This window comes from Triturus cristatus, chromosome 9 (genome assembly GCF_964204655.1).
Source record: "Triturus cristatus chromosome 9, aTriCri1.1, whole genome shotgun sequence".
Classification (NCBI taxonomy): Eukaryota; Metazoa; Chordata; class Amphibia; order Caudata; family Salamandridae; genus Triturus; species Triturus cristatus.
In genome coordinates, this window is record NC_140592.1 from 617,656,287 (window position 1) to 617,668,972 (window position 12,686).

Below are 12,686 nucleotides of genomic sequence, written 5' to 3' on the forward strand. Positions count from 1 at the left end.
ACTCATTTTTTCAAATTCTCATGTTGTTCCTATATTTCCTGAGAAGTCTTCCGTTTCGCACTCTGCTGCTTCATCCCTCCCCCTAATCACTAGTGTTTCTCTACGCCTTCTAATACAGTGGCGCTTAGCCACCCCGTTAAATCACGCATATTTGTTTCACCTCTTAATGACTAGTGCCTGTGCCACAACATCGATTGTGATAGGCAGCGCTGGCTCTCCACAGTTTCTCCAGTCACCAGTGCTTTATAACAACTACATGGTACATTTTGAGCACTGGCTGCTGCTTTTGCATCACTTATCAACAAACTGAGACATATTCTTCTTTATGCCTTTGGTGGTTCTTCCTCAATCCTTAAGAGTTGCATTCCTTCGTCATTTTTAGACTGTTGCACTGCTTTACCTCCCCAAAACTTATCGTTGCTTTTCCACCCTTCATTTGCTCACCCTCCAAATTACTACTCCTTTCTATTCCCTCTTCTAAACCGTGTGCCTCCCAAATCTAATACCACTGCTCAATCGCATGTTACCCAGTCCTCAATCATTAGTGCTTTACCTTGTTTAGTGTTCCTACCATCACTTCACTTATAAGTTATATGCAGTGAACCCTCATGAAGGAAACATTAGTAGGCCCAGTACTCTTAAAACGGAACTGTTCTAGTCCGATTCTGAGCTCGCCTGCCCAGTGAATGTTTGGTGTTTTCTTCACATTGATCTAATAAGGTGTTTTTTTTGCCACATGCTAGGTTTAAACATTGTCAGTGATTCAAATTGGTTTCCTTTTAAAATGTGGCGGTGTTATACGTTCAGTTTATGCCAAAAATCTTGCTTTTCTATTTACTAAGCTAGTTGGAGATGTACACATTTGCCAAAAGGGCTGATTCATGAGATCTTCCTGTGTTAACAATTATTTACAAAGCTTCATTCAAACGTGATTTATCAGTAAATTGAATAGTTGAGGTGTAAAAAAACCCCATATCAATCAGCTGTTCTCGACATAAGTGGCCACTTGTGTAAGTCGCTCTATATAACAGCATGGATCTTAGATGTACTTCGCAAAGGGCATCCCAGATTTTAACATTATAATTAAGTGGCTGAGGTGTAACTTGCGGTTGTGATAATGTCTTAAACTATTTTCCAGGAGTTTGTTAGGGTTGAACATTTCAGAAAATACTTTTTATATGGTAATTTTGCTTAATAATTTACTTTCCACTGTTATTGCAATTTTCAGTGAAATACTTACAAATTTGACATTGCCCTCCGACTAAGGTGGTTGTGTTGCACTATGGTACACCCACAGAAACACACTTCAAAGGCTTGGAAGTAAAAGCGACTTCCTCTGATTAGTGAGCGTCTTGTTGATTTCTTATTGCATTTTTGAAGATTTGATGTAGCCATCATGATGCAAAAGACTGCGGAATCAGACCTGAGAACGATTAGGGCTATGGGATGCTTTGTTGTCAGTGTTCAGTGAATTATGATTTATTTACTAAGATCTACTTTTTTGTGTTTCCTTGTGTGTATCCTGTTTCTGTTCCCTATGCAAATATATACATTTTCATTTCTGTAACTGCTCTTATTGGTAAGCGCTTATTACAGGTCCAAAGAACCCCGCATGGTATTGGACAGTGGGTAGACACCTTGAAATTATCTTAGACATGTGTAATGACAACTTTGCAAACTAGGTTCTCCTTATTCCCATTTACTGTGATTCGCACTATGTTTGCGTTTTGTCTTCCTCATTTGTTGGTGGTTTTGGATTAACAACAACATAATTCATACAAAACACTGCTGCTGTGGCTCTTTGAAGCAGACTATTGATTGGTGTAAAATTTGATACATTCTCTATGTCTGGTTTTATTTGATTTGTTGTAGTGCAACCTAGGTGTATGGGGCACATAAGTGCTTTCCATTTAATTGTTTCAAGTATAGGGTGTGTACACTGAAGTTTGGCGTTTAGTGTTGCTTTGAAAGGGAAACGCTCACAGCAGGATGTATTGGACGAATGGACAGTGCTAAAAAGTATACTGTGTTCTTAATATCACACATGTTTAGAGTGCATTTGATTGATATATGTACAATTTGAGACACATGGAGGTGCTGCGATGTGCCCAGAAGGATGCAACACCAGAATTGGAAGCGCAGTTACTTGTCATGGTCAGAATCTAATCTACAACTCTTCTCAATGGCTCATAATTAGGATATAGTCGCAATGTTGTAAGAGCATGCTTTCAATGGTAGAATACCATTTGTTAAGAATAACTAATTTGGAGCACCATTCTTATTAAATAATTAACGAGGTCACTGGATTTCGTTTTTTTTTTCTTAAATTGTACAAAGAACTATTTTTAGCAGCTTCTATATGAATGTTTTATTTTTAGATTGATTAATTGAACCACCAACTAAATTATTGATTGTTGTAAAGCTAGTATGCATATGCTCATTCCCTTGGCACTAATACATTTCAACTCTTTACATTATAGTTTAACGAGTGGTCTATGAATGGTTTTGTGAAAATAAGAGGTAATGTTTTTTCCAAGGTACATTTTCCTTTTTGTCTTCAATAATAAGTGTAAAATACTTTTAGATTTAAGTTGCTGGCAGTACATTTTGGAACCATGAAGATTCAAGATGGGTAGGATAGTACTGCAGTGCAGCATGCAGGTATACAACCGAAAAAAATAGAGACCCATCATTTACTCATTCTTTCGTTTTATTTGTTATCAGCATTTCCCATAGCGAAAATAAATTTTGGAACTTAAGAACATGATAAAAAAATAAAATATTATTCACATCATTAAAATCATCTTCAAAACAAGAAGCAGCATAAAAAGCCCTTCTCAGCTGGTATGTATGAATGTGTGTATATATGTGTGTGGATAGATGTATGTGTGTGTGTATATAACATACATAGATATATATCGTCTAATACAGTGGCGGGTGCTGCGACCCGGCATGAACAATTTATGGTCATGGTGTATCAGGGATGTGATTGTCTTCACTTCACCAGCCGGTTTGCCACCACTTTAGCCATGATCTTGGTCTCCAGTCAAGTATGGAGATTGAGCTGTAGGAGTCGCACACGTCTGGAGGCTTCTATGATTTTAGGATTATAGAAATTGTGGCCCCTGTTGAACATACCAGAGCTCGCCTGATCTCAGCATGTCTTCATACAGCGCAAGCAAGGGTGGGGTCAGTAAGGATGCGTGCGTACTTGTACATTTGTAGTGGCAAGCTGCTTGGTCCCAGTGTTTCCCTGTAGGGAGTCCCTGGATACCCTCCAGAATCTCTGTGGTGATAATGGGCTCCTCAAGGTCCTCTGTATCTGTGCCCGAGAGTTTGGGGGACAATCAGGACCTCGACAATCTGATTGCCTCATTTGGCTCCGGACGTCTGGCATAGAGATGTGTAAAGTATCGAGTGAGTTCTTGAGCTATAATATGTGGGTCTGTTACTGTTCATCCCGTCTCCTCTTCTGGTCATACTAGTGTATGTCCATAATAAAATGGACTCTGTCAACTGTAACCTTAGTTTGGTTGTTGTATATTGCTTTATATAAATGTTTATTGGTAAATTATTGTGATTGTAGATGCTCCTGATTGTTTTTACCTTTCCACAACACAGACGCGATTTACGTTATTGGTGTAATGCATCAAGCAGACATTGAGCCATGACTTAAATTTGGTGTTGTATCATTATTACCAATAAGTAAGTAGTGTATACAAAATTTGAACATTATTGGCAATATACCTACTATTTAGTTGGTATGTTATCCGAACTCAGGAATGTGTAAAGCTTAGCATGCAGGAATTTCTATATTAGTTTAAAAATGTGTACTCCCATTTCTGTGAGAATGAAAATGAGATTCAGAGGTCTAGTTTGTGGTTCATCTAAACTGTCTGAGGAAATTGATGTGTGATTATTGGACAAATGGGATTCTTGGTAAATTTATCTTTTGAAGGAAATGTTATTATTGATGGGCAAGTTGCCAAAGGATGTTATAATACAATTCTTAATAAACTTCAGTGTTTAAATTGTTTAGAATCTATGAGAATTTCTATATTTCCTTTATTTTGAAAGTTGGTTTGGATTGTTTGTTAGCACTTTTATGATGTTAAATGCCAAGTTTAGGAATTAAGATTTCCTATATAAGTTCTTGATGAAAACTGACGGGGTTTTCCATGCTAGATTTGAACACAGACCCTTTTATCCACTATATCAACGATTGACACATGTTTGGTTTTTCTCCCTTCTGAGTATTCTTACTTGCATCCTGTGATCCCCGTTGCAGGTTCAGTATGTATGTACAAGGTAGTTCATACTAGCTATTTCAAGCTAGGAATGCTGAATATTTTTGAGGACTAACCATAAAAAATTATAGCTATGCAAAAGCACGTTTACAGCTGCAGCTACTCATATTTTAGCTTGAAAACGCGGTTTAAGGCAACTAGGACTCTGCTCTTAATAGTGTACAGTGCAGCATAGTAATTAATTGATATAGTAGACATAAAGCCACGCTGCCCTCTGAGAATTTCAAGAGTACATTTAGTAAGCCTCGAGGAAAACTGACTGGAAAACGTGAGCTAGAACATTGCATGGGTAGCTAGTAAACTGACTGTCGATAGTTGGATGGAATACTTTAGGACATATGATGTAGTTTTACTTCAGGAAGCTTGCTCTGTTAGAGAAGTGTTCTGTGGCGTTTATACCTACTTTACAGCCCCAACAATTCTCTCAACGGCAGGGTGGTAGCGAGCAAGGCTAACTGCTTGGTTCAAGACAACTCTCGGTTTTTCCATTAATCTAATTCATACTTATTCTGATTTATTTCAGGCTTTCCATTTGATATAGAAAGATACATTTAATTTGTTTATTAATGTTTGACAATTTTGTTTCTAGCATCAATGTGAATTTCATTCAGCTTTTTGTTTTCATATACCAGCTTTTCAATAGTTATGCCACCCAAGACACAGGGCTTAATGTGATACTGGCGGGTGATTTTAATGGCAAGTTAGAAAGCCAATCGATTTATTACTGACATGGGTCTATTTGAGGGCAGGCATTGGGTCCCAAAATCCAGGGGCAGTATCATCTGGGTAGCGTGTTGCACCCTTATATATTATAGTTTGATTTTATGTAGTGACATTGAGTTCACAAATACTTAGCAATCTGGAAATCCTACCCATGTTACAGAAAGCTGCCAACCAGTGATCAATTATATATGTGTTACTCAATCAATGTAAACGTTTATTCGGTCTTTGACATAAAAAACATAAAAGTGATAGAAACCATGACAATCGCATCAAATATAACTCCTCAATATAGTCACATTAATAGCCCATTAAAAATATAAATACCCTGATAAGAAAAAATTAATAGAATGCAACTAACCTGCACTTCCCAACGGATTAATCACAACTGTTTCTTAGTCTAACAGCAACTTTTAGGAAGGTGAGAAGTTGAGAATGATATCTCCCGGAAGCATTTGCAGATTTACCAGGGCTGGTCGAACCTGAATGAAATTGGCCCTTTTTTCAATACTGAGCGGGTATATTGTTCCTAGGTGAAATATAAAAACTACAAAACATAGTAAAATGTAGCGTGATTTGCGGAGACTTACTGTTCCAGGCGCAGGACGGACCCCACCCCCCCCCAACCACCATGGGGGTAGGCTAGCAAAAGGGACAGTAGGCCCGACCGAAAACGAGTTAATAGAAAGCAGTCATACTTACTTGTGACACTCGAGGTAAGGCTCGGTAGAGGGCACTGTTTTGAATACGACATATCTTCGAACACTAGGCTTCATAATAGCTCTCTTCTCCCTATCCAACTGCCTCGTTCTAAAAAAGTTTTAGCCCCCCCCCCCAGTTGTGATCTTACTTGCCAATCCTTCTGGGTTCCTAAATAAATCTCATCGGCCTAAATTCAAGAAACGGTCCCTGTTCTATTTGAGACGAGGTTTGTAATGAGACTGGTCCAGAGCCAGGCAATCCTTTATGATCTCTTTACTCAGTGGGATCCCAGACCTGGTCCAGATAATCATCCAAAGGGAAAGAGGGCGAGAAGCAGTAATATCTGTTAAATAAGCCACTCCCGTTTCTTTATGCACTGAGAAAGTTGGGGTGCTTTGCGGGATGCACAAAAAGCGTCTCAAAAAGCGTTTTTGATGGTTTGTAACTTTCTGAGAGGTGAATGCCCTATACTGCTTTGGAAATACACTTGGCCCTATAAATCTGTAGAAGGGCTCCTGTGGATCTGCTGCCCAACCGTGTAGCAAAATTAAATACAGCAGCATTGGCCCTGACAAAATCCTTCTTTTTCCTATTGACCAAGGGGTGCCAACTCAGGGCATAATCATATAGTATGCCCAGATAAGAAAATACACTAGTCTTCGGCACTGGGAAAGACCCAACTCTAAAGGAGACTGACTAGGTGGATGGGGGACCTACAACCATCATGAAAGATTTTTTTCATCATTCACCGATTAAATCCAGCTCTTCATGAAGTGAACTAAGGAGTTGAATGAAATCTGCAACCTCCTGGCGGTTCTGGCCATGAGGACTGCATTGTCTGTGTATGTTAGAACAGGCTCGTGCCGTTGCCCCATCTGCGGAAAATCAACATTTGAGTCCGAGAGAGCCTGCTCCAAGTTGTTGACGTACAAGTTAAAAAGGAATGGGACCAGGATACAGCGCTGCACTTTCAAATTTGAAAGTGGTGTATTTGTGTCTCTAGGCACAATTTGAATCGTCTTGTGAAGGGGACTGTTGAGCCCAGCATTCATAGCGACCACAATCCCTTAACAATTGCCCTGACAGGCCCTAGAGGAAAACAAGCAGGCATGACGGTGAGCATTAGAGATCTTACCACCATAGCCAATAGGTGTAGGCTAGCTTAAAGAGGTACAGACCAGGAAGGGATCCTGCACAACTTTTGCGCTGCTTATCTGCCCTGATTGATAGATGGGTCAAATTGTTGGAGATTTTTTGATGAAGCCGGTTAGGGCGCAGGCTACAGCCCTGGTTTGATAGAGGATGAAGGATAGCCTGTATCCAATTACACCAAATTCTTCAAGCAGACCCAAGGGATAGTCGTTACTGCTATGTGGGGAAGAGGACAAGCAAATTTTGAAGAAAAGAAAATTAGAGCTCCAGTATTATGTCTGGGGTAAATCTAGATACCGCCTGCAAGATAACAGGTGATGGGCTGTTCTAGCACACTGTTAATAGTGACAAACTAGGAAATGGTTGTAATACAACATTAGATAAACACATAAGCTCTGATCAATGACTTGAACATTTTACCTGGAGTTATAATCCGGCCTCTGCCAAGCTATCCCTTGGATATTGAGTTTTTGCTGGAAGAGTTCATCGAGGATTTTAAAATTAACCCCTCCAATAAAACAATTGGGCCATATAGAGTCCCAATGGACTTTTTTTAATTAACTGAAATTTATTTATTTTTGAAGCTTTCAACAACCCACAACATTTCCACAAGTCCAGAAAAAAATGGAATGACACCATCTCCTCCCACCCGATCATACATTTCAAAGCATTCCACGATACTCCAACCACCCCATACCTTCACGTTCTTTTTGGGCATACCCTGGACATGTATAGAGCCTTTTCTTGCGTTGCACATCAATTCATGGCCAATTTCCAGGGATCTATCGGAGAAGGAGAGGTCAGCCTCCACCGTTTGGCAATTTCTCTCTTTGCCAGTGCCACCCCAGTCCCCACCAAAGTCTTATCCCTAATGGTGCCACACACCTTCTTTGGGACTCTTAGAAAAATGTGCAGCGGAAATCCTTCAATAGGCTGTGCCAGTACCCTAGACTCTAGTACGTCCATGCGCCAAAGCTGCTGTGGCGTTTTATGAGTCATATGTAGGTAATTGAGTAGGATGAACCGGAGCCGCAAGGAGCCGACCTGCGCTCTAGGTGCCATGCAAGCATCCCTCCATTCAGAATCCTCCATGGTCCTCACCCACTGTTCCCAACGGCCCTTGAGTGGCACAAACAAGGCTGGGGAGTGGGCTATAAGGAATTTTTTAAATTCGTGAAATCCCCTTCTCTGCAATGGGTTCCATAAGGATCTGGGACCCCAGGGGGCTACGTTCAGTAACCTTCCCCAAGGAACTGCAGTGTTGCGCTGGGGCATGGTGCAGCTATCTAAACAACCGAGACCTATGCATGCCAAACTCTTCATGCAGCACCTGATAAGTCTTAAGGTGTGTTCTCTGCAAGACATCTCCCACCCTGGCGATCCCAATCCTATCCCATCCTCTAAATCCTTCTAAGGAAGATGCTTGATGCAACCACCCGCCTACCGAGACCCAATGGACTTTTATAAATTAAATTTAGATTTATATTCACCCCCCCCCCCCCCATTACGAGATATATTAATCTGGCTTGTAAAGCCGTTCTGCCCGGACCTGGATAACGGCCATCATTGTCCCAGTATAAAAAGGGAAATTGTGAGGACCCTAGTTGTAATTGACAGATATCCTTCTTAGGTGCCACAGTGAAGCTATTTGGGAAGATTGGTGTGGAAAAACACCTGGGTTGTAGACTATGGTGTTCTTTGTAAGCTGCAGTATAGGTTTAGAGCTGGTTTAGGGACCATGGAACACATTCTCAAATTGTACCTTTTGATTGGTGAGTATACCATTGTAAAATAAAGATGCATCTTCTTGGCATTTGACGAAGCGGTGAGGTCTAAATTGTGTGTAAAATTGGAGTCCATTGTGGGCTTTTTCTTTTCAGGAAGATGTGGGGAAGATGGAGAAATGCACCCAGTAATTTTGTACGTGCTGAGAGGTCCAAAAAGGAAGTGTACTTGCTCCTATTCTCTTTTTGTTATATGTTAATTGTGTGGGTGAGGTGTCGGCTAAGGTGAAGATGTTGGTTAAAAAGAATAGGTCTATCCCTGTCTTAATATATGCAGATGACACTCTCTCGCTTTCTAGAACGCCAAAGGCTGCTCAAAATTCTAAGGGAGGGATATATTGATTTTTATGGCCAAGCGAAGCTGGAAGTAAACCCCACCAAAAAGTTTGTAATTTGTGGATCTAGGAACCCCAAGATGCGGTCTTCGTTTATTGGAGACCAACTCATTCTAACAACTAGTGAATTTGCGTATCTTGGGTCACTTCCATTTCACAAGGTTTCTGGTCCTCATGTGTAGCCAAGACCAAATTACGCTTTTCAAATTACGTTGGGTTTATGACTAACCTGGTTTCATCTGTTTTCATGTGTTGGTAAGAAGCTAATTGTCTCCTTGAAATTTATAGGAGGAAATGCCCTCTTGTTTTAACTTGGGATCAAACCTGTGGGGCTACAAAAAAGTTACCAGCCGTCAGACTGACGAAGAGAATATGTAGAAGACTTTTTGGCCTTTCCTATGCTATCCTACTTTTTGTATTGCACCAGGCACTCAGACTGGATTACAGGGAAGATCATATTAATATGGTCTCACTGCTGCTGTTGTGTTCAGTTTGGAGAAACTCACATCCCTCATTAAATAGGGAGGTTATTGAGGTCTGTCTGTTTTGTGATATGGATCATCAAATTCCCTGGCTGGACTACATCAAGCAGAAGTGTCTTATCACTAGGCTGGCCAAATGTTTTCTCCAAGCCCAAGTGTTTTTTGAAAGAGGATAAGTCTTAGTTTAAAAACTCTTTTCTGGACCATAGGCAGCAGGAAAAGGAGGCGGTAAAGCTAACTAACCAATGGCCAGAATAAGAAATATATTCTAATACAAACCGCACAAGGTTTGGAGCCATATCATGACTTTGTGATTAGTGCATGGGACAGGCCCCTTTTAATTATATTCAGGCTCAGGTTTATAAGATGGCAGCTATGTTTCCCACTTGGGAAAAATTCCTCTTCCTCCTCTGTTTGTGTAATGGAATCACGCACATTTTATTTAAGCTCTACTAGACTTTGTTTACTTATAATTTGGAGGGACTAGGGTCTGACTAAATGTAAACCATCTATGTTTTATCTGCAAATGTTTAGTACACCAGTGATTTGTTTTAGTTTTAATTCGTTCCTTAACCCCTTCCCTGCTAGCCCCCCCCCCCACCAAACCTTTTTTGGCTATTTGGGTTAGTTTGCGCTTTGGCCCCTGTAACACTATGTCCACATAAGGTATCCACCCCAAATTTGCGTCCTTTTCTTCTAACATCTTGAGAATTCTGAAGGTTTTTGGATTCCCTTGGAGGGAACCAAGAAATTGGCCAAAATACCACATTTTTGGGGGGGGGGGGGGACAGTGCTGCTGACGAAAGTGTACGTTTTTTGCCCTGAAAATGTTAACAACAAAGGGTTTGTGCTGCTAAGATCACCATCTTCCCAGCTGTCAGAAAAACAAAAGTTTATGCACAGTTTTGGCATTTTACTGGGACATAGCCTATTTTTCCTAATTTTTGTGTGCTTTCAACCTCCTAGTGGTAGTAATGAGTTTGAAAGCAATAATAGATCCCAGAAAACTATAAATTTAAAGGAGACACCATTCTGAACTCAGCAAGGGGTCACTTGTGTAGATCCTTCAAGGGTTTTCTATATAAGTTAACAATTGAAATACAAAAAATAGTGAAATTGAGTTGAAAAAAAACAACCATTTGTGCCAACGTTTTCACTTGTAACTTCTAAGTACAGCAGATTTTTTAAAGCAATATACTGTTCTGTCTGCTGGACCCTTCTGGTTGGGGGGGATATATAAGACTTGTACGTTCACCAAGAGCTCGAGGTACCCAGAGCCAATAACTGAGCTTCGTCTTGCAATGGTTTTTCATTGCGTACCAGGTATATAGCAGTTCATTTGTTAAAATATCAAGAGTGAAAAATAGGTACCAAGGAAACATATATTCGAACAAAATAGAGTGAAGAAGCAGTGGGTATTTGCACAGCTTCGAAATTGTGGGTACCCATACAGGATGCGAATTAGAGGAAATGTTTCAAAATGACTTCTTTACACATTGTCTTATATTTGAAATGCAAAAATGCAAAGAAAGTCTATTGGTAATAAAACTTGTTCTACTATTATGTGTTCCCCTACGTCTCCTGATATAAATGGTACCTCACTTGTGTGGGTAGGCCTAGTACCCGCGACAGGAAATGGCTCAAAACACAACGTGAGCACATCACATTTTTCTGGTGGAAACTGACCCTTTTTTCGCAATGTGCCTAGCTGTGTATGTTGCACCCTTGCTCTGCCGGCACCTAAGGAAACCTAGAAAACCTATACATTTTTGAAAACTAGACATCCAGGGGAATTCATGAAGGGGTGAATTGTGTGGCTCCCACCAGTTTTTGTTAATCAGAAACCCTTGCAAACCTCTAACTTTGTAAAAAGAAAAAAAAAAAGAAATATTTCTGTTATAGGAAGTTCTGGAATCTGTGTTGAGCCATAAACTTCCAGCTACCCAGCACTTCCCCCAAGTCTCCCGATTTAAAAATTGTACCTCACTTATGTAGGTAGGCTTAGTGCCCATGACAGGAAATGGCCCAAAACGCAACAAGGACACATCACATTTTTCCACAGAAAACGGACACTTTTTTAGGTCTCGCCTGACCCAGCGCATGCACTGGTCTGGCGAGACATATTGAGAGGGCTCCAAAAAGTGCTACCAGGCCAGCCTAGAGCTACAGTGCATGTGCGCGGGCACGCGCGCCGCGCTTGACTGCGATTACTTTCACGGCCGCTTTGATGTTTGATCGCGATCACTTTCATGGCCGCCTGGCATAGCCAATAGGTCTCGCTTTTGGGACCTTATAAGTATTTAGTTATGCAACTGTTGCATGGCTAAACACTTATAAGGTCCCAAAGGCGAGACCTATTGGCTATGCCAATGATTGTTTTTTTTTTTTTGCAATGTGCCTAGCGTAAATTTTGCGTTGTAGCTCAGCCGGCACCTAGGGAAACCTAGCAAACCTGTAAGTGTTTGAGAACTAGACACCCAGGGAAATCCAGGAGGGGGTGACTTGTGTGTCTGTCACCAGGATCTGTTACCCTGAATCACTTGCAAACCTCAAACGTTGTAAAAAAAAAAAAAAAAAACACGACCAAGAAAAATCAATTTTCCTCAAATTTATGTGATGGAAAGTTCTGGATTCTAAGGGGAGCAACAAACGTCCACCAACCCATCATTCCACGAAGTCTCCCGATAAAAATGGTACCTCACTTGTGTGGGTGGGCCCAGTGGTATGCTCATTCAGGGCAGCCCACACCCCTACGTATAAAAAAAAAAAAAAAAAAAAACCCCGGCATAACCCCTGGTGCTTGGTCGGCTCTCTGCCCACCCCCCCCCCCCCCCCACCCCCCGTGGCGGTGCTATTGCGCCCACCTGCCTCCCAGGGGGGACATAATTACTGTGGCTAATACTCTTTGGGCAGCCCCCACCACTTAACTATAAATAAAGAAATCCTGGTGACTAGGGTGCTTTTTTTCCATGTACTTTTATGATCATTATTATTTATTAAAAAAAAAAGAAAGTTGCTTTTGCACTTTGGATTGCAAAGAAAGTAGACGGGCAAGATGAGTGTTCATGTGAAATTGTATGCGGGACTGCCCACCTAGATTGAATGCCAGACTTACCACCTAATATAAGCCTGTTGGTAAATAAGGCATCCTTAACCTCTTCAGTGCCCATGACGAGATAGTCTCGTCATGGAGCACGGTTGCGC

At 40.9% G+C, this 12,686-nt stretch overlaps 1 protein-coding gene across 2 annotated transcripts in view; it reads left to right on the forward strand.

Annotated features, from left to right (window-relative positions):
- ARHGAP35 (Rho GTPase activating protein 35) overlaps positions 1 to 12,686 on the forward strand; it is a 409,579-nt gene that overhangs the window by 629 nt on the left and 396,264 nt on the right. The gene's annotated exons all lie outside the window — the stretch shown is intronic.